Source organism: Elephantulus edwardii, unplaced genomic scaffold, assembly GCF_000299155.1.
Source record: "Elephantulus edwardii isolate Elephantulus edwardi_28Jun2011 unplaced genomic scaffold, EleEdw1.0 scaffold00302, whole genome shotgun sequence".
NCBI classification, from domain to species: Eukaryota; Metazoa; Chordata; class Mammalia; order Macroscelidea; family Macroscelididae; genus Elephantulus; species Elephantulus edwardii.
The window spans coordinates 1,852,082-1,873,781 of NW_006400052.1; the positions used below are offsets into that span (position 1 = coordinate 1,852,082).

General features: G+C 43.1%; 2 pseudogenes; one reads left to right on the forward strand and one right to left on the reverse strand.

The window, feature by feature from the left end:
• Positions 1-4,784: 4,784 nt before the first annotated feature.
• Positions 4,785-13,123, reverse strand: LOC102853979 (annotated as a pseudogene).
• A 143-nt stretch (positions 13,124-13,266) lies between these two features.
• Positions 13,267-13,595, forward strand: LOC102854388 (annotated as a pseudogene).
• Positions 13,596-21,700: the final 8,105 nt, after the last annotated feature.

Genomic DNA, 21,700 nt, shown 5'->3' on the forward strand with positions numbered 1-21,700 from the left:
TAGTTTTTATCTAATGAATCCCTCCCTCTTGAGATTAACATAAAGAGGAACTTGGCCTTATCTGTAAAAGATTTCACCATTATCCTTTGTTTTGTACTTCCTTGTGATTCTATATAAATACTCAGAGAAGCATGGCTCGAGGTCTTCAGTCGAGAACTGTTGACCCCCTGTTTTACGCTCTGTGCTCTATCTCATTCCTGGCCATTTGTCTCTTTATTATAAAATTATTCTTTGGGACCCTCAGTCTGTAACATATAATGACTAATCATATATTTCTTTTCTTTTTTAATTGTTGTGCTAGTTTATTTACAAAATTCAAGTACATTGTTTTCTAGAACAGATTTTTTCAAATTTCCCTCACCTCCCCACCATTAAATTGTGCAACCATGATTAATCCCTTCCTCCCCCTGCACATCCTCATCCCTCTGCTTCCAAGGCCCCCTCCCCTTGGATCCTAAACTCATTATACAATAACGGTCTTATACAATATTTGTGCTTATGGGATGATAAAAGGACAGTTGATGCCTTTGAGCTATGTTGTTGGAGAAGAGTATTGAATATACCATGAACTGCTAAGGGAATAAACAGGTTCATCTTAGAAAGGGTGAAACCAGGCTGCTGGAGGCAAGGATTTTGATGCTTCATCTTATATGTTGCAAGGAGGGACCAGTCCTTGGAGAGGGATGTCATGTTTGGGAGGGTGGAGGGACAGCACAGGAGAGGAAGATCCTCAATAAGATGGAATGACTCAGTGACTGGGGTAATGGAGGTAGGTATGTCAGAGACAGTGAGATTGGCACAAGATAGAGCAGGATTTAGGGCCATTGTCATAGGGTCGCTATGAGTCGATGGTCCATAAGAACAACAAGGACATGGCTGATAATGGACTTTTATATAGAATTTATAGAATACTCCAGCACCTCAACAAGATAAAGGTAAACAACTCAATTGCAAAATGGGCACAGGATATGAACAGACACTTCACCGAAGAAGACATTCAGATGGCGACCAGACCCAGGAAGAAATGTTAAAAATCCCTAGCTCTAAAAGTGCAACAATGAATGAATGGGAATCCAAAATCTCTGTAAATGTTCATTAAAATTATTACAATAAAATTTTTTTTTAAAATCCCTAGCTTTAAGAGATCTGCAAGTTAAAACAACTATGAGATATCATTTTATCCCAGTAACAATAGCAAAGTTCAACAGAGCAGCAAACAACAAATGCTGGTGAGATTGTGGAGAAATTGGAACCCTTATTCACTCTTGGTAGGAGTGTAAAATGGTGCAACCACTATGGAAGGAAGCTTGGCATTATCTCAAAAAGTTGGAAATAGAAATACCATTTGACTCAGTAATTGCACTTCTGGGAATATACCCTGAAGAAATCAGAACTGCCACAGAAGCAGATATATGCACACCCATGTTTATTGCTGCATTGTTCTCAATAGCAAAGAGATGGATGGTAGCAACCCAAGTGCCCAACAACAAATGAATGGATAGAGAAGCTCTGGTATATTCGCACAATGAAATACTATGCACTGAAAAACAAGGAACTAATGAAATATTATACAAAATGGGTGACCCTGGAGGACATTATACTGAGTGAAATGCATCAAATGTCATGAAAGGACAAATACTGCATAATTACACTGTTATAAAACAGGACTGGCATGGGGATTGGGGGCAAACTAAGAAAAGAGGGAATAAATAATCAACATTATATTTAATTAGATGAGGGAAAGAACTCTCTAAAAGAAAGATATGGTTAGGTATTATTTGCATGATAACAGTCCAGAATAAGAGATGCATAGCAAAGTGGACTGGAGGTAGGGGGAAGGAAGAAATTGTGAAAAAATAAAAGTATCTTTTAAAAGAGAAAAGTGGGCGAGCTCTGGTGGCCTAGTGGCAGGAAACTGCACTGCAATCCCAGAGGTGCGCGGTTCAAATCCACCAGATGCTCTGCTGAAGAAGGAGGAACAGTCGCCTCCTGTACCAGTCAGATCCAATTTGACGATACACACATAAAAAAAAATAAATAAAATTTTAAAAAAAAAAGAGAAAAGTGAACTGGGAGGAGGTGGGGAGGAAAATGTGCAACAGTAAGTGAATGGAAGTCCAAGTTTTCTGTAAAATTTTGTGTAAATAACAATTTTTTAAAAAGAAAATGAATTATTCTTTTGCTGTGTCATGATTATCTGTGCTCAAACTTCTTTTTTAACCATCGTTTTATTACTTTTTCTTGCCTAACACAGGCTAGAAACTGAGCAAATAAATTCAGGCTCCCTGCCTGCTTCTATGCTGACTTTCTTTTCAGGCATAGAACACAGTTTCTGACTCCTCTCTGAGGAGGTGAATAATGGGTTCAAGCTGGAGAAAACCCATGAAAGGACCAGGTGGAGAGGATGTCCCTGTGAGGTGGGGTGCTGAGAGGTTTGAGTTTAGTGGTGACTTAGAGAATGAGAGGTTTCAAAGACTGCAATTCTGTTATTAAGAGTCCTGAGGGAGCTTCCAGGACCTCCTGGCAATATCAGCGTGTGTGTGTGTGTGTGTGTGTGTGTGTGTGTGTGTGTGTGTCTTGAAATGGTATTTTCTGCTTTGAGGGAAAGTACGGAAACTTCCCCAGAGGACAGACAGAAGCCTCGAGGACTAAGATGAGAGACTGAATGTTGAGCAGAGAATAGCAATGGGAAAGGAAACCTTGACCAGGGATAAATTTGGGGTAGAGCATGACACAGGTGGTGAGTGTGGAGATCAGGAGAAAGTCTTGTGAAGCTACAGAGACTTGTAGTGGGGGACACAAGAGTGGACTAGAAGAACTCTCTATGAGGGGCATCCTGCTGGAAGGCTTCAATGACATGAAAGGAAGAGAAATGATCTTATCTAGACTAGTCCAGGGGCTGAGAAGCCCTGCTGCCCACACAGGTAGATGTTGTTGTTGTTGTTGTTAGGTGTCATCTACTCAAGTACTATTCAAAGCAACACTGATCTGAACCCTATCCTAGCCTCTTCCATCCTCACAATCTCTGACACACTTGAGCCACAGTCACTGTCCCAATCCACCTAGTTGAGGGTCTTCCTCTCTTTCATCGACCTTCTCCCTTTCCAAAGTGGGTCATCCAATGACGTCCCTCTCCAAAAAAATAGGCTCTCCTAGAACATACCCAAACTATGTGAGATGAAGTTTTATAATCTTTGCCTCCCAAGAGCACTCTGACTACCTCATATCTGATCTTTTGGCAGTCCCATGGGATAATTAGTACTCTTCTCCAGAACCACAGTTAAAGGGCATCGCTTTTTCTTCTTATTTTCTGTCCAGCTCTCAGCAGCATAGCAAGTGACTGAAAAGAACTTGGCCTGAATAAGGCAGAACTTAGTCCTCAGACTAACATCATTTCTCCTCAATAATTTAGAGCAATCTACACAGGTAGATAGATCTCTTTATAATCTTTGTCAGTCCCAGTCAGGTAAGAACTTTGTGATGACAGTGTTAATTTGGTCTCAAAATTCTTCAATTCCTGTGGACTTATCATAAAATTGACTTTTGGGGGTATAAAAATAGCTAAATCACCATGCTGGTGTCTCAGAACAATATATTATTCTAGTAAAAATGAAGTGGCTAGATGTTGAAATTACACATCTTCAACTGAAGTCCAAGACCTTCAGTTAACCCTTAGCTGTCTAGTGACTTTCCACTTACACGCTGGGTTGATGCCTATTCATTGCAGCCCGTAGAATAGAGCAGAACCGTATTATAGGGTCTCCAAGGATGAAAAGGTTTTTCAGAACTGATTGCCACATCTTTCTCCCAAGCAGCCAGGGTTGTTGACCTTTCCAGAACAATTTCTTTACAAATGCACTTCTGTAAGGTTTCAACACCAAATAAAACTTACTGTCAACAGTGGTTTCAAACTCACAGAAACACTCTAAGACAGCCTGGAAGGGATGGCTAAAGGTGTACCTTTAAGGAAGCTGACTGGCACTCCTTTCTCCCAGGAAGTTCCTGGAAGGTCCTCCATGCACCCTTTAGTTGGCAGCCACTGCTCCACTGTTCCTCACTTAATAGAATATGGAAGTCCTTTTTAGTTTGTTTCATTTGCACCCTTGGGTTGAGGCCACCAGCTGCTCTGTGGGAGAAGGATGAGCAGTCTCCTCCCATGTGATTAACTGCCTCTGAAAACCAGCTGGAGGGTCAGCTATGGATCAGTCCCAAGTCTATGGTACACAACAACAACATTTCTGCAAGAGGGCATCAAAATTTGCAGAAGTGATCAGCAGACCCAGAGGGCATCCTGGTGCTCCTCCACCCACCCTAAGTCCTCATTGCTACTGCCTCGGCCTCTCCCTCCAGGTCTTCCTGTCCACACCCTCTCTCCTCACCTCTCCATCCTGGCTCCCAGTCTAGGTGGCCCTCATTTCCACACCAATGCTGTGGGACTCTTCCCAAATATCAGGGTCCCCTGTAGGAAGTTTCCTGAGACCAGGATTTAGATAAGTCTTTCCTAAAGAGTTTACAAACTCAGTGGAAACTCTCCAGCTCAGAACACACTGGAAAGTTCTATTCACTGCTTAGCCATTGAAATTGGATAAAGGAAAACCTAGATCCTCCCTCTAATTAGGTTTTAAGATGTAGTTAAGTTGTGGCGTTCCTATAGCTGCCAGATGACAACCATTGCTTAGCAGATCACGCTAAGGAGTCAACTCCATTATCTCTCTGAGTTAGGGGCTCTGTCCCTGCAAATCCATCAGCACAATCACAGGAGAAAGAAAGATAGTCTCCACTCCTTAAGATTTATAGTGTTGGCGGGTCTCAGCGACAGGCAGAGAGCCAGTGCCAGAGCAACCCAGCTTTGCAAATGTTCTGTGTGCGGGTCCACAGGCAGCAGCAGGAACCCTCCTAGCTGCCAGGATGCAGAAGAGGAAGGTCAGCTCTGCCAAAGGGTCGGAGAAGGAGGAGCCCAAGAGGAAAGAGATCAGCGAGGCTGTCAGCAAAGCCATCTGCAAAAGTGGAAACGAAACCCAAAAAGGCAGCAGGAAAGGAGAAGTCTTCTGACCAAAAAGTGCAAACAATGGAAAAGTAGAGCAAAGAGAAAACAGGCTGAAGTGGCCAACCAAGGAACTAAAAATTTACGTGCAGAAAGTGGAGAAACTAAAAACGAAGAGCATACAGCCTCTGATGAAGCAGGAGAAAAAGAAGCCAAGTCTGGTTATTTGTCTACCATGTGTTATCAGTGGTCCCTGCATCTCCCTTCTCGTACAATCCAGAGGAATATTCTTATCAATTATTTGGAAATGCAAGCTTTTTTAGTAGCTCTAGAAACATTTTTAAGAAGAAAGAAATCCCACTTCAACCCTTTTTTAAGCGTATTTTTTTAAACGTGAGATAATTTGCTGGTGTTTATTTTTGGTAAAACCAGAAAATGTGAAACGTTACAATTGTGGGGGACTTTGGATTTTATCCCATAATACAGAGCATAGTTAATGGCAATTTGGAGTCCTAGTTATGCATTTATGATTTGAACATTTTAAATTAAGTCTATTTTCTGTGTTTTTTAGATAATACATAAATTAGAACATTGTTTAGTAAAATCTCTTCTTAAACATAACCACTCCCTCCTCAAAGCTTTCTCCCAGAACTGTGTGGATTCTGTAACATCTTTGGTCTTGGTAGTCCAGTTTTCCTAATAACTTTTATACGTACTGTGAATAGTTGAAAATTATTTGCATGTGTCATGTGTGTGATAGTAAATTGCATATTAGTGGGACTTAATGATGTGACAGTTTATTAACAATTGAAGATATTAGTACTTATTTTCTTTTTTATGAATCTTTTCCTCCAAATTTAAAGCTATAAAGTCACTGGAATTTAGAAAAGAATTATAACTACATGGCTTTTTAGATTTTTGGTACATACATCAAGAATTGTGTACAGGTTGTTCATAAAGTCTCTGTTATGCCTCTTAAAACAACCAATAAAATCCCAGAGGTACACAGTTCTAATCCACCAGATGCTCTGCTCGAGAAGGAGGGGGCAATCTCCTGCTGTACCAGTCAGATCTGATTTGACGGTACACGTAAAAATAAAAAAAAAAATTAAAAGAAAAAAACAATAAAAAACAAATCATGAAAGAAAAATATTTATAGCCTTGGAAAAAGTTGTTTTCTACTCTCTAATCTACTCCACAGCAGTGAGATCCGCCCAGATAGTTCTGAAATGGAACACTATATTCATGGAGATTACCCCAATTCTACTTCAGAGTTCCTCACAACACCTTCAAGAAACATCATTACAAATCTTGTGTTAAAAAGACTGAGCTGTCACCAATTAGCACTTAGTGCAGTTGCAAATCAATGATCTTGGAAGTGCCTAGATTGAAGTATCATCCAGACATCTTCACAAACAGTGTCACAAGTCTTTTTTGAGAAGTTGGTGCTTGTGGTACTGCCAGCTATGATCAGGCAGCCCCCTGTGCTCTCTGCGTCTCTGCCATGGAGCCTTTTCCTGATGACCCGGTTCTCCAGGGCCCCGTCATCACCATCCACAAGGACTAGTTCCAGGACTAGTTCTGCCACTTGTGTCCCCACCAGGTTTGGGACTATAGGTGGAGGGACTGTTGTACCATCAGCTCTGGCTCTATCAGAAAGACATGTGGAGTTAGCCAGTGCACCAAGAGGATGAGATGATTTACAACTATGACCCTCACAGGTGTACTTACAACAATTATATAAAAATTGTAGTAATGGGTATGAAAGTAAAAAGAATTGTCATTCTTTGAAGGACACCATTCTCTTTTTATTTCTTCTCACCTGTTACTCTTGTGGTTCTGTCATTATTGACCACTGAAGACATAAATTTATGCTCAACACTCAGTTCAGTGTTATTTCCCTAAATATTCATGCATAAGAGAAAAAGGACTTTGGCAACAGAGCAAAGAAATATATTCCCATGTATTAAAGTTTTGTAGTCTCCTTGCCCAGTACATGGTTCCTTTTCTTCTCAGGTTGGGCTCAAGGTCTTTGTTCTGGACCTTGAGGAGAGCAGAGGGCTGACATGGGAGGTGGCATCTTCTTCGATGGGGGAAGGGTGTGGGCTAAGTGATCTGAGCCTCAGTGGGAAGGAGTCTGGCAGGGGGAGCTTTGAGAACTTCTCTGTAGGACAGGGTGGGGTGGAGAAGTGGTACAAACTGTGGGAAGTTTGTATATGCAAATCCTGTTGTGAAGGGAGGATGGAAAAACAACAAAGTAGAGATGTCAGCCCTGAAGTCTGATATAGGAAAATGGTCACAGAAGAGGGTCATATGAGAATTCTAGAGAACTACATTTTGGTTGGAGAATGGAACGGGTTCTATATAAAATCTGTAGCTGAGAGGAACTCCTGCCTGGATAAAGAAAGGTTTGGAAGTAGGGGTTTAAAATGGTCCAGATCAACTGTCATTTAGGTAACACTCCCCCCAGGACTATTATTTACAGGATGAAAGAGTTCAGATTCAAAGGAACAGGAAGTCTCTTGAGATAACATTTCACCCAGTCACAGAACAACAAAAAGAGAGAGAAGCAGGCTTGACAGGTGCACACAGATAGCCCAGCTGCAGAAACAGACCATCAGCCACCAGTTCCCCCAGGCTGCAGACTCTATTTTTCAGAAGGAGATTCCAACCTAACCTTTCACCACGATCCATCTGTGTAGTTTTGACCTTCCACTACTCCATTCAGAGCCAAGCCCTTATCCATCTGCACCCTACAGGCACTCTCCTCAGACCAACAGTTTCTTTCACAATACCCTCAGCTCCTGTCATGTGAACAGAGTGCTAGCAACGGTTTTTAAAAGATGGCCCATATGGGCATAGTGAGTTTGGGTTTTTTTGTTGTTTTTTTTTTAAATTATTATTAATTTTAATGAAAATTTACAGACTTTGGATTTCCAGTCATTCATTGTTGCACTTTCTCCCTGTCCACCTCTCCCCCTCCACCAGTTCATTCTTCTCTTTGAAGTAAAAGAAAAATTCTTTCATTGTTATACAACCCCTCCCCCCAGGTCCAGTCCACTATGCATCCTTCGTTCTGGACTCCTGTCATGACAATAATACACAATCATATATCCCTTTTAAACAGTTTTCTCCCTCATCTGTTTCAATGCAGTAGACATTATTTATCCCATCTTTCTCATTCTCTCCCCAACCCCAATGTCAGTTTTAATACAAAATTTTTAAATACCAGTTGTTTTTATGTGCCGTCGAGTCGCTTGCGACTCATAGCGACCCTATGTACAAGAGCCCTAAATGCTGCTCTATCCTGTGCCAACCTCGCCGTCTCCGACACACTCATTCCCACTACCCCAATCACAGAATCTATCCATCTCATCGAGGGTCTTCCTCTCCTGCGCTGTCCCTTCACTCTCCCAAACATGATGTCCCTCTCCAAAACATAAGACCCAACATTAGTGTGGAAAACCTTCACTGAAAGGCTAAGTTTGACTTACAGTTCTATGACACTTTATATGAGGAAATTAAATTGCATATAATTATCCTCAACCTTTGGAGAGTCACCAGAATCTCTAAATTTCTTCCTAAATTCTCCACGCTGTCACACTCTCCAGTCCTGTCCCCTCTTAATCCACATCCATTGGACCTTTCCCATCCACCTGCATAAGTCCCTTTCACCTACCTGGAAATCTTCTTAACTGGATGCCTTGGTCAGACCTTGGTCAGAGTAGGTTTGGGGATGAGAAGAGGTACAGCTTTTCTACAGAACTCTCAGAAGATTCCAAACAATTTTTTCTGAAATGGCTCTTCTTTCTTCAGTGCCAGCTGGGAACTGCAAAATCCTCAGTACTGGTGTTGCAAGTAAGATTCCTCTTTGCCTCAGTTTTGTTTCCCCTTTTATTCTCCACCCTTCCTCCAAGCTTTCTTAAGAAAAAAACCCATGCTAATGCGGTATATCCTTCAGGGAAACGCTATTTCTCTATTTAGTTGTAGAACTTCTTTAAATGGCAGTTTCTGCTTTGACTGCCCCTGGTTTTCTTCAATGCCCCCCAGTTGCTACATTCTTCACCCAACTACTCCATTACCTCCCTCTTCTCCCTTTCTGGCAGTCCCACACTTAAGGATTTCAACCTAACTACTATTAAACTCTGGTGGTCCAGTTTGATGATTCAGGAGGCTCTAGAGACCTGCTATGTAGAGAATGGCACTGGTGTTAGGACTTTTGAAAATGGCTTTTCTGCCATTATTTTATACCTGACACATGGCCAGATGTGTAAGTTAAATGAATTTTTGAGACTCCACCTGCCACCCTTAGCTCCTCTGGGGTCACAGTCACCAGCTGCCTCAACTGCAGACACATGGTTCGCCATTGGTCAGCATCTTCTAAATAATCAACAGTTGTGAAGCCAACATAAGAGAGTGGGCTGACTAGACTGTGGAGAGACTGTGGCAAGGTGTAGCCTAATGAAGCCCTGTGGTCAGAGCCAGAGTTAAAGGTTTTACTTCTGATGATTAAAGGAAGAACTGACTTGGGATTGCCATAGATGATGCTTGCTGGATCACTGAGGAAACCAGATCCTTCTTGCATTTGTATTGCTGGACTGAACCTGGAATTTCACTGTATGACATCTTTTGCCTTCCCCTGCAACCTACCACAACCTATTTCTGTAATCAGCCCCACAACTTTTGTAATACATGAGGGACCTAGTTATTGGTGGGAGTGGGTGCAGTAGACTAGGGGGGCCATGTCTGACCTTGTATCTAATATTTTGGTGCTGTTGATGGGAAACTCAGTGCAGGGTCAGTTACGAAGCTGATTCTGACTGCACGGAACTGAGGTTTTCTATTAAAGCTGAAGTCAACTGGAGATTGCAGTAAACAGACTTCTTGTTATGTTTTCCAAGTATTTTACGATTTCCTTTATAAAAGACAAAGCAATAGCATAGTTATCTCAATATATGGCTAAATTTCTCAATCAGAAATTGGGAATATTTCAAACAGAACAATTGATGACCCGTCTGGAGTAATATCTGTTTACGAAATGAGTGGCATTTCCTGATTCTTTTTTTTTTCCTTCTTGACACTCACCATTTTTTCCTCTTTTTTAAAATTTTTAAATTTTTTATTTTATTCTGATTTATTTACAAAGTTTGAATACATTGTTTTTCACAAAAGATCCTTCTCATTTCCTTCACCCCACCCACCCATCAAATTGTTGCAACCTTATGATTAACACTCTACCCCGCCACACCCATCCTCACCCCTCTATTTCCACCCTTCCACCCACCGCCTTGGATCCTCATACTCATTCTACGGTAATAGTTTTATATAGTATTTGTCCCTGTGGTCCTGAATTAGTTCACTCAGCATAATGCTCTCCAGTCCCTCACAAGTTAGGTAGTAATTTACAAAATAATTGCTCCTGAGTGCTGCATAGTATTCCACTGTATGAATGTATCACAGCTTCTCAATCCATTTGTTTGTGGTTGGACATCTGGGCATCCACTTCCTAGACAACATGCCCCCGGGAACTCTATGAACTTTGATAAATGTCGATACTTATAGAAAGGCTTCAGGCCTTTTCTTCATAGGGTCACTATGAGTTGTGCTCGACTTGAAGACAATCAAAAACAACATGCAAGACCAAAAATAGTACTTCTGAAGAAACTGGCCATAAACCTTAGATTCAACAATTTAGGGGCTGTTATTTCATTCTAATTCCTGATGTGACTTAAGGAAAATGCTTTTCAACCTTTGGAATTCTAAGTCCTGTGACCCAGGTTCTAGTTTCACGAGTTGTGATTAACTTGGGTTCTCTAACCCATCAAAATCGTTCTAATTACTCTGCTTGCAGCTGGGTAAAGGAAATAAAATTAAGAACCTGCTTAATCTATGGATGATGCGTTGATGCAAGTTTCTTTGAAGTGGAGGTACAGTTGCTCAGTAATCCTGTGTGGCTGTTGGATTTGTACAGTGCTTCACCTTAACCATGGTGATATTTTGCCTAGAAACCACTCTTTACTGCTGAGAGTTCCCTCATTACTCCAGTAGCAGTGACAAATTTTTAACAGGACAGCAAGTAATAAATTTTGGAGAGGATGTGGTGAGATAGCAACTCTTTTACATTTTTGGTGGGACTGTACTATGGTACAACCACTCTGGAAGGCAGTTTGGCTCTTCCTCAAAAAGCTGAACATAGAAATTCCATATGACCCAGCTATTCCGTTTCTTGGAATATACCCCAAGAAAATGAGAACTGAGGCTCAAATGGAAACTTGTACCAATGTTTACAGTAATATTATTCACCATCACAAGAACATGAAAACATCACAGACTCCTGATTCTTTTTTTTTTAAGGCATGCACTTATATTCATCTGGTCTCAAGTCAGTGCACAGGTCAAGCCCCAGCTGCCTCCACATCTCAGCCACCCCAGGGAGACCAAAAGCCTTCATAGTTCTAGAGTTGGGGGGAAGGGCAAGGGCCTCCAAAAAGTAAGGCCTCCAATGACTGACTACTGAAAACAAAAACTAAAGACCAAGTATTAGGGTGGAAGATTTTTTTTAAATAACCACAACAAAAAATTGGATTAGGTATAATTTACACAAAAGCAATGCTCCCTGCCACCCCTGTCTGTGTGTGGACTCCGGTCGGGGACAGGGCTCTTCTGCTTGGGGCAAGGGAGAGAGAGGCTTTTGGAAAAGCAGGAGCTTCTTGTCACATCTCCATGTTGCGATTATTTGGAATGATTATTTTTAAAAAAAGAGAACAATGTATGATCAAAGTCCTGGGCCACATTGGAGAACTGGGGGGATTCTCGCTCCACACCAACTGCAGTCACCCTCACCGCTCCAGTTTTTAAATCCTGAGTCAAGCACGGGGGCGGGGAGGGGGAAGTAACAAATAAAGCCACGCCAGTTCTCATCTCTATTTTTTCTGTGCAAGTTAGGTGTGTTTGTGGTTTTTTAATCAAGATAGGGTGTAACGCAACTAAACAGTAGCCTAGAAGCATTTGTTTCTTGCTGACCCACATCTGTTGGAAGGTGGACCTGAGGCCAGGATGGACACGGAGGATCTGCGCTCAGGGGGGGATGATCTTGACCTCGTCGTGCTGTGGCCCGGCGCTTTGATCTCCTTCTGCATCCTGCCAGCGATGCCTGCGTTCAGTGGGAGCTCTGTGTTGGTGTAGAGGACCTTGCAGATGTCAACATCACACTTCACGATGGAGTTGAGGGGAGTTTCGTGGATGCCACAAGCCTCCAGGCCCAGGAAGGAGGGCTGGAAGTGGGCCTGGGGCGGTGGAGAGCTCACTGCCCATGGTGCTGACCCGCCTCTTGGGCAGCTCCGAGCTCTTTTCCAAGGAGGACGAGGAAGCCGCCGGGGCCATCTCCTGCTCCAAGTCCAGGGCAACCTAACAGAGTTTCTCCTGATGTCACGCACTACTTCCCGCCCGGCCGCTGTGGTGAAGCTGCAACCTCTTTCAGTGAGGAACTTCATGAGGTGGTCGGTCAGGTCCCCGCCAGCCAGGTCCAGACGCAGATGGCGTGGGGGAGGGTGTACCCCTTGTAGATGGGCACAGTGTGGGGGTGTGGGGGAGGGCGGACTCCTCTTAGATGGGCACCGTGTGGGGGTGTGGGGGAGGGCGTACCCCTCGTAGATGGGCACCGTGTGAGTGACCCCGTGGCCGGAATCCACCACGATGCCCGTGGTCTGGCCAGAGGCGGACAGGGATAGCGGGGCCTGGATGGTGACGCACATGGCAGGGGTGTTGAAGGTCTCGAACATGATCTGGGTCATCTTCTCCCGGTTAGCCTTGGGGTTCAGGGAGGCCTCTGTCAGCAGCACAGGGGGCTCCTCAGGGGCCACACGCAGCTCGTTGTAGAAGGTGTGGTGCCAGATCTTCTCCATGTGTCCCAGCTGGTGACAATGCCGCGCTCAGCGGGGTGCCCTAGGGTCAGGACGCCTCTCTTGCTCTGGGTTTGGTCCCCCACGTAGGAGTCCTTCTGACCCAGGCCCACCATCACGCCCTGGTGCCAAGGGCGCCCCACGATGCAGGGGAAGACAGCCCGGGGCCGTCCCCCGCGAAGCCGGCCTTGCACACGCAGAGCTGTTGTCGACTGAGCGCAGCGATGTCATCATCCATGGTGACCTGGGGGTGGCGGGTGAGAACCGGCGGCGGTGACTGTGCGAAGGGGCCTGTGCTCCAGGGCAGACGAGGTCTCGGCTGTCTGACTCCTGATTCTTAAATACCTTTTGGGAGATCGAAAGATAGAAACAACCGCTATAATGGACGTATTTCTGATGATTCGATGCAACGAGACCAAAATCTTCACCTACGCCAGGGAGTCGAGCACCGTGTTGGAGTTGAAGTGCATCATCGAGGGCTTCCTTCAGCCTCCCCCTGAGCAGCTCCTGGACAAGGACGACGAAGAGACGCTGTTCGCGTGTGGCTTCACCAGTGAGACGCGAGTGCCCAGGACCGGCCCCGGTGAGACTGGTCTTGTGTCCAGATGACACGTTTGAGCATCATCTTCGATCCCTTCTCCCAGGATCTGCAGGACGTGATGAAGCCGCAGGGTTCAGGAAGCAGTGACGAGGAACAGGCTGGACCGTGAGGGGAGTGCGGCCTATCTCACCCCTTCCAATAAATAGATATGAGTGTTTAAAAAAAAACCCAACATTAAAAAAACTCCTGTTTATAAACAAACAAACAAAAAAAAAATGTTTTTGGAGTGATTGCCATGATGACAGACTGGAAAGACTTGTAATGGAACTTCCTCTACCGTCATTTCTCCAAACTGACTAGAAGGTTCACACTCTAAATTATCACTCCATTTCATGGCTATTGAGTCAGAATGATTGCTTGCTCCACTGGTTTCCCAAGGCAGTAAATCACAAGGGCAGAGCTTGCCTGTGTTTTTTTCCAAGAAGCCAATGGTGGATTTGAACCCCTTATAGGTGTGACTTTTGACTAGGCCTCCAAAGCTCCCTAAATTATCACAAGGAGACAGGAAAACAATAACAACAAAAAAGTCAACAAAGACCATGGACTTTGTTAACAAAAACCCAAAACAAACCAAAGCAAAAAGGTAGAGAAGACACCCACCCACCCCACCCACCCCGCAAGAGGCAGACCCTAAACCAGAGGTAGTTTGTGTCCTCCAGGTGCTCCTCAAGAGAAACATAAGCAATCTCCTTCTGTGTAATTTATAGCCTGTGGAAACCTCTTGGAATTTCAGCTATGAGTCATTTCTGACAACAACATGCCTATACAAAAGAACCCTGGTGGCACAGTATGTAGAGAGCTGGTGCCTCTCTGGAGAGTTGAATCGACCAGAAGAACCCAGAGAGAAATAGGGCAAACTCTCAGGAAATTAGCAGCCTACCAAAATCTCAATGGAGGACCAGTCACGAGTCGGTTTTGACTCGACAGCAATGAGGTGAATTTACACCGATACAAACATTTCCCAATAAAAATATGTAAACCAATAGTTTGGCGGTTTTTTGGGGGGGGAAGATAAAGAAAAACTTACTTAGAAATAATTTGAGGAGGTTCGAATCCACCAGATGCTCTGCCGGGGAAGGAGGGACAATCCTGTACCAGTCAGATCTGATTTGACAGTACACTCACACAAAAATAATAAAATAAATTTTAAAAAAAGAAATAATTTGAGGAATGTAACCAGTGCAATAAAGTTTGCAAAGATTGCTTAAAGAAAATTAAGGAGATGGATAACTGGAAAGATGTCTGTAATAATGGTATTCCTTAATATTGTTTCTTTTAATGACTTACCTCTTCTTGTGATTTGAGTAAAAGTTTACAGACCATTTTTTTTTTCGTTGCAGCTTGATACTTCTTTATTCTGGTAATGGTGCTTTTTCCAGACCGTATTTTTTTTTTTCATGAAATCATTCACACACATCTTTTATAACATGAATTACAATACCTGTGATATTGCTGTAGTTTTGACTTCCATTATCCCTCCCCTATCCCTTCCTTCCTTTGGGCTGTATCCTTGGGTACATGCTGCTCTTCTGAGCGAGTCCTTTCTGGAGTTATAGGTCACCTTAAAGACATCACCTTAAAGACCTGTCTGTTGTTTGGCTGGGTTTAGAAGAGGCTGTGGCACTATGGACATCATAACCAATGTCAGATAGGTCTTGGCTGAAAACAGAGAGTAGCAGAGAAGTGCTATCTGTGTTTCATTGACTATGCAAAAGCATTTGACTGTGTGGATCACCAAAAATTGTGGCTAACTAACCTTCAGAAGAGTGGGAATCCCAGGACATTTCATGTGTTCATGCAAAACCTATACTTGGGCCAGGAAGCAGTCATCAGAACAGAGCAAGAACAGAACAACTATGAGATATCATCTCACCCCACTAAGAATAGCAAAATTTAACAGAGCAGAAAGCAACAAATGCTGACAAAGTTGTGGAGAGACTGGAACCCTTATTCACTGTTGGTGGGAGTTTAAAATGTTACAACCACTTTGGAAGGCAGTAATGGGGCTTTCTCAAAGAGTTGAAATAGAAATACCATTTGACCCAGCAATTCTACTGCTGGGAATATACCCAAAAGAGACCATAACTGCCACCTAAGCAGCTATATGCACACCCATGTTTATTGCTGCTTTGTTCACAATAGCAAAGAGCTGGAAGCAACCCAAGTGCCTGTCAACAAAAGAATGGATAGAGAAGCTGTGGTATATTCACACAATGGAATATTATGCAGCACTGAAAAACAAAGAACTCATGAAATATTATGCAAAATGGGTGACCCTGGAGGACATTATGCTGAGTGAAATATTTCAGTCACAAAAAAGACAAATACTGTGTAATGCCACTTTTATAGAACAGGATTGATATGGGGGTTGGGGGAAAACTAAGAAAAATGGAATAAATAAAATAATGTACATGGCATTTGGAACAGATGAGGTAGAGACCTGTATAAAAGGAACATATGATTATGTACTATTGGCATGACAAGAATCCAGAATAAGAGTTGCATAGTAAAGTGGTCTGGGAGTTGGGACTGTATAACAATGAAAGAAATTTTTTCCAAAGAAAAAGTAAACTGGGGGGAGCAGGGACAGGGAGGAAAATGTGCAACAAGGAATGAATGGAAATCCAAGTTCTTTATAAACTTTCAATAAAATCTAAAAAAAAAGACAACAACAAACCACAAAACCCACAGAACAGGGGAGGAAAAAAAGAACAGAGCAAGGAAACACTGCATGGTTCAAAATTAGGAAAGCAGTGTGTCAGAGATGAAACATTTTCCCATACTTTCTCAAACTATATGCAGAACAGATCATTCGAGAAACTAGGCTTTAGGAGGAAGAATGTGGCATCAGGATTGGAGGAAGACTCATCAACAACCGTGTTATGCAGGTAATACAACCTTGTTTGTCAATACTGAAGAGGACCTGAGGTATTGGCTGCAGAGGATCACGACTGCAGTCTTCAATATGGATTGAAGCTCAACATAAAAAAAAAAAACCCAGACATTCTCATAATTCAATCAAATGGCAGGACTCTGATAGACATAATTACATAGTTAAAGAACTTTTTTTTTAGTTAAAGAACTTTTCATGAACCTTTTTGCTTTGTCACATATGTAGCATGGGAGTGTTTCCCTATAACCTTGAGGATTGGGAAGTTGTGGCAATAAACCCATAGATAATCAATTGGCACAGCTGAAGAGTGCAAAGAATGGTAAAATGAACCCAATCTCTGCTACTCTGAATGGATTTGAAAACGTTTTCTTTTCTTCCTCCTACAGTCTTTTGTTTAGGGTTTTTTAAAAAAATTTTGTACATTTAATGATTTATTCATAGCAAATAGTTTTGGGGGGTTTTTTTGTTTAGCTTTTTTTGCATTTTGTTGTGCTTAGTTTTGTTTTAGGTTTCTGACATCTGAGGCCATGGTCTTTGTTTTTCATCCCTACTTCCAGATACTTCCTGGTTGGCTCCTCCCAGGGTCTCTGGAACTTCTCCTTGCCAGAAGGAGCATGGTGGTGTGAGCGCAGGAATCGTGGTAAGCTTTTGGAGTCGAGCGCTTTTCCGGACATGTGTTTGACGTGCAGTTTTGCTCTGTCCCCAGGAGCGAGGCTAGCCAGCCTGGGCCTAGGGTTTGAGCCAGGAGGCGGCCTTAAGCCCAAAGGACACTTTTTGCTGAAGACTGTGACAGTGATATGCCAATCATGGTAATGGGTACCCATGGTGGATAGTGCTGGCTGGAGCTTCCCGACTAAAACAAGCCTGGAAGCAGGAGCGGCATCCACTTCCGAAATGGCTTGCCTCCGGAAACTCTATGTATGAACAGTGCTCAGGCCGTTTGTTCATAGGGTCACTATGAGTCGTCTACGACTTGACGACACCAAACAACAATAACAACGACAACTGACAAAGAGAGAGCTACGTTGACCTAGTGGAAAGGAAGTTATGCTACCAAGCCGAAGGTAGGTGATTTTCATCTGCAGCCCTCGGCCAGGTTCAAATTGTTTTCCTGTCAAACATTCTTCTAGGTGCTGTAGCACTGGTCTGTGCGTTGCTGTACAGAGGTAACTCATGGTTGCTGTGATGCTGAAGACTGTGACAGTGATGTGCCAATCGTGGTAATGGGCACCCATGGTGGACAGTGTTGATGGAGCTTCCCGACTAAAACAAGCCTGGAAGCAGGAGTGACATCCACTTCCGAAATGGCTTGCCTCCGGAAACTATGTACGAACAGTGCTCAGGCCGTTCGTTCATAGGGTCGCTATGAGTCGTCTATGACTCGACAGCACCAAACAACAACAACAACTTCCAGATAATTTAAAGTCTGAGTCTTCTAGCTAATAACGGAGAAAGGAGGTGGTGAGTGACTCCTGGAGAAATTTTCTAGTCCACCTCCAAGAAAACACTGCATGGTTCAAAATCAGGAAGGTTATCTGCCAGTGACGTATTCTGTCTCCATACCTTTTCAAACTGCTTGCAGAAACAGATCATCTGGCAGGCTGGACTGTATGAGGAGGAATGTGACATCAGGATTGGAGAAAGATTCATCAACAACCTGTGTTCTGTAGATGGTACAACCCTGCTTGCTGAAATGGAGAAGGACCTGAAAACGCTTGCTGCAGAAGGTTAAGAACTGCAGCCTTCAATATGAATTGTAGCTCAACATCAAGAAAACAAAGATTCTCACCACTGGGCCAATTGACAGCATCATTATGAATGGTGAAGAGATTGAGATAGTTAACAGTTTGTGTTTACTTGACTCCACAGTCAACACTTTTGGTACCAGCAGCCAGTAAATTAAGAGATGAATTGCATTGGGAAAGTCAGCTGTCAGGGACCTCTCCAGAGTACTGAAGAGCAACAGCATCAGGCTGGAGACTAAGGTGCACCCGATCCAGGCCACAGTCTTCGCAGTTGTGTGCTGTGTGTCAGAGAGCTGGACAGTGACTAAGAGATGATAGAAAGAGAATTAATGCCTTTGAGCTGTAGTGCTGGAGAAGTGTTGAATATACCATGGACTGCTAAGAGAACAAACAAGTTTGTCCTGGATAAGGTTCACCCTATCCCAGTTTCAACTGGGCTGCTTCTTGGAGACAGGATTCTAAAGCTTCATCTGGCATATTTTAGGCATGTTGCAAGGGAGGACCAGTTCTTGGAGAGGGACATCGTGTTTGGGAGGGTGGAGGGACAGCACAAGAAGAGAGCAAGACCCTTGATGAGATGGATTGATTCAGTGATTGGGGTAATGGGGGTAGGTGTGTCAGAGACAGTGAGGTTGGCACAGGAGCAGGGTTTAGGGCCATTGTATATAGGGTCGCTATGAGTTGCAAGTGACTCGACAGCACACAACAAGAACAACAACATCCCAAAGTTTCAGTTTTCTGTTAACATGAGACAATACTTAATGGGGTTTGTGCCCTCTGACTAGCCTTCCTGCATTATTTGGGTAATAGGGTATAATTGGTGGGTTCTATACAAGGATGCTCATTCCTTTGCCATCTTTGGATTAAACATGGGAAATACTCATCTACAAGAACACATTCTGCGTCTCAGTGCCTCAAAATGTATGAACTCAAATTTTCTGTTTGTATTAGTTTCTCACAGCAACAAACAACAGAAGCTCAAGTTTAAATGCACCAAGCTGGTAGTTTCTATTGCCCACGTTGCTATTGCAACAGTCTTGAACCAGTTCAGAAGCTAAGAACAAACCTTCCAAGAAAACATTTGAGAATCAGTGGCCATGATCACTCAGTTTTGCTCTCAGAACCCATAATTTCATAAACATGTATTATTCTATAATGGGGACTTGAAAGGATGGCGTAATAGTAGACATAGATCATTGATAAGTAATTATACAAAATACAATGTATATGAATGATTATATGAAACTGTGTAAATGAAATATTGCATAAAACACAATGTACATGAATGAAATACAAGGTAAGCAAATACTATTGCATGAAAAAAGGGGAAGGGAGGGGCTGAAAAGGGGGAAAGAGAGATGATCACTGGGATGGTGGAGACTGTGGGGGTAGGTGGAGTAGGAGGAGGTTCAATAGGATCTTGGGGGACAGTGTGATAATAGATATGTACACGTGTTGTTAATTGTGTGATGTACCGTGTGCATGGATAAACACTAGTTTGTAATGGTTTTTATATGCAAATTAATTAAACAGAAGTGGTGGTGGTGGTTGTTGTTATGTGCCATGGAGTTGCTTGTGACTCACAGCAACCCTATGTACTACAGCTCTGAACCCTGCTCTATCGTGTACCAACCCTATTGTCTCTGACACACCTATCCCCATTACCCCAGTGATGGAATCAATCCATCTCATCAAGGGTCTTCCTCTCTTGCGCTGTCCCTCCACCCTTCCAAGTATGATGTCTTTCTCCAAGGACTGGTCCCTTCTTGCAATACGTCCAAAGTATGTCAGGTGAAACTTCAAAATTCTTGCCTCCAAGGAGCAGTCTGATTTCACACTCTCTAGGCAAACCTGTTTGTTCTCCTAGAAGTCCATGGTCTATTCAATACTCTTCTCCAGAACCACAACTCAAAGACATAATTTATCTTACCTAGTCATTGTCTAGCTTTCTGATGCAGAACAAGTAATTGCAAAGACCATGGCCTGGATCAGGTGCACCTTAGTCTCCAGATTGACAGCATTGCTCTTCAGTACTCTGGAGAGGTCCCTGACAGCAGACTTTCCCAATGCAATACTTAAGGGTGTTTTGGGAAGAATATTAAATGATCCAGGAAGCATTAAAAGAAGATGGAAGGTGTTTACAGTCATTTTACCAAAAGATATTGGCAGGTTAAGCTGCAAAGCAAGAGCATGAGTTCACACATAACTGGGGTCCCAGCCTGCTGCAGGCTGCCCTTTTGAGAGACACAGTGGTGGACCAAGCCTCTGTGGGGTCTGCATCTTGGGTCTTGACTCTTGAGATGATCCCTTGAGAAATGGATAGTAGGCTCTTTAACTACATGGTATGTGTGTGGCTGACTAAGCGTGCACTGTAACTTAACCAGTCCTTGACTGTCATCCAATAAACTTTAGGTGTGTTATTGCAAGAAATAAAAAGTGAAGGCTGGTCCATCATCACTCTGCAGGCTCTGAAGCAGCCCAAAAATGGGGCATTATGTTTTGAAGTAAAGTAAGGCCTTGGCCATCTCATGAACTTTCTCAGCATGTGTTGCAAAGGCTTCTACCTGTATGGAGAAGATGTCTACAAGGACTAGCACATATTTGTATGCTCGGCGGCAATTTGATGGTGTACAGTCTGCAGGCTCCTGGGTGGGGACTGCCTTCAGCGTTGTACTGGCTTGAGCAACACCAGTGGCAGGTGTGCACCCCTTGTGGATTGTTTTGGACGCAGAAAGGACATGATCTGGTTACTTGCTTCACAAACTTCAACACTACCGACTTCTGTAGTAATGCTTTCAGCCCATTCTTTCCAGTATGAAATGTCTAGTAAAAAGAAAAAAAAATAATTTCCACCTCAGTTGTTGAGAAGGAAAATTTCCCCTCCTCCCATTAATTTAAGGCAGGTAGGAAGAATCCTTCCTTCTTCGACCCCTCTTCCTCCTCTGCATATGGCGATTTTTCTCCTGTGATTTTTATGGGAGGTGGCAACAGGGCTAAGCAAATCCCCCCTCGGTGTCCTTCTCGGGTAACTGTTTTTGCCTCCCAAACAGCACAGTTGTTTCTTTCTTCTATCAGACCTTAGTTTTGGTGCAACTGGCAATGTGTAACTGACATCTTAAGGGGAAGACCTACTTCTTCTCACAGCCAGGGAATTTCTTCTTCATATTTTACGGGAGACCCTCTGACTAAGAAGAGACCCCTCTCTTTCCAAATATGACCATGTGCACACGAAATAAAGAAAAGATATTTCCTTCTGTGTAATTTGGGGAACTTTTTTCCATTCTCCTAACTCCAGGGCTCTGATGAGGCCTATTAACTCTGCTTTCTGTGCTGAAGTATTGGCAGGGATGGATTTACTCTCTATAACCTAGGAATGAGAGACACTGGCATACTCAGAGAGTCTTACTTTATGGCTTATAAAGCTAGTCCCATTAGGAAATTAGGCAGCATCAGGACTCTCCGAGGGAGAGAGCCTGTTGAACTTGTTCCTCACAATTGTGGAATAGTTCCCAATTCTACTTATTATCTAAGAGTAGCAGGATTTAAGTTGCTCTAAGTTTCAGTTTTCACTCCTGG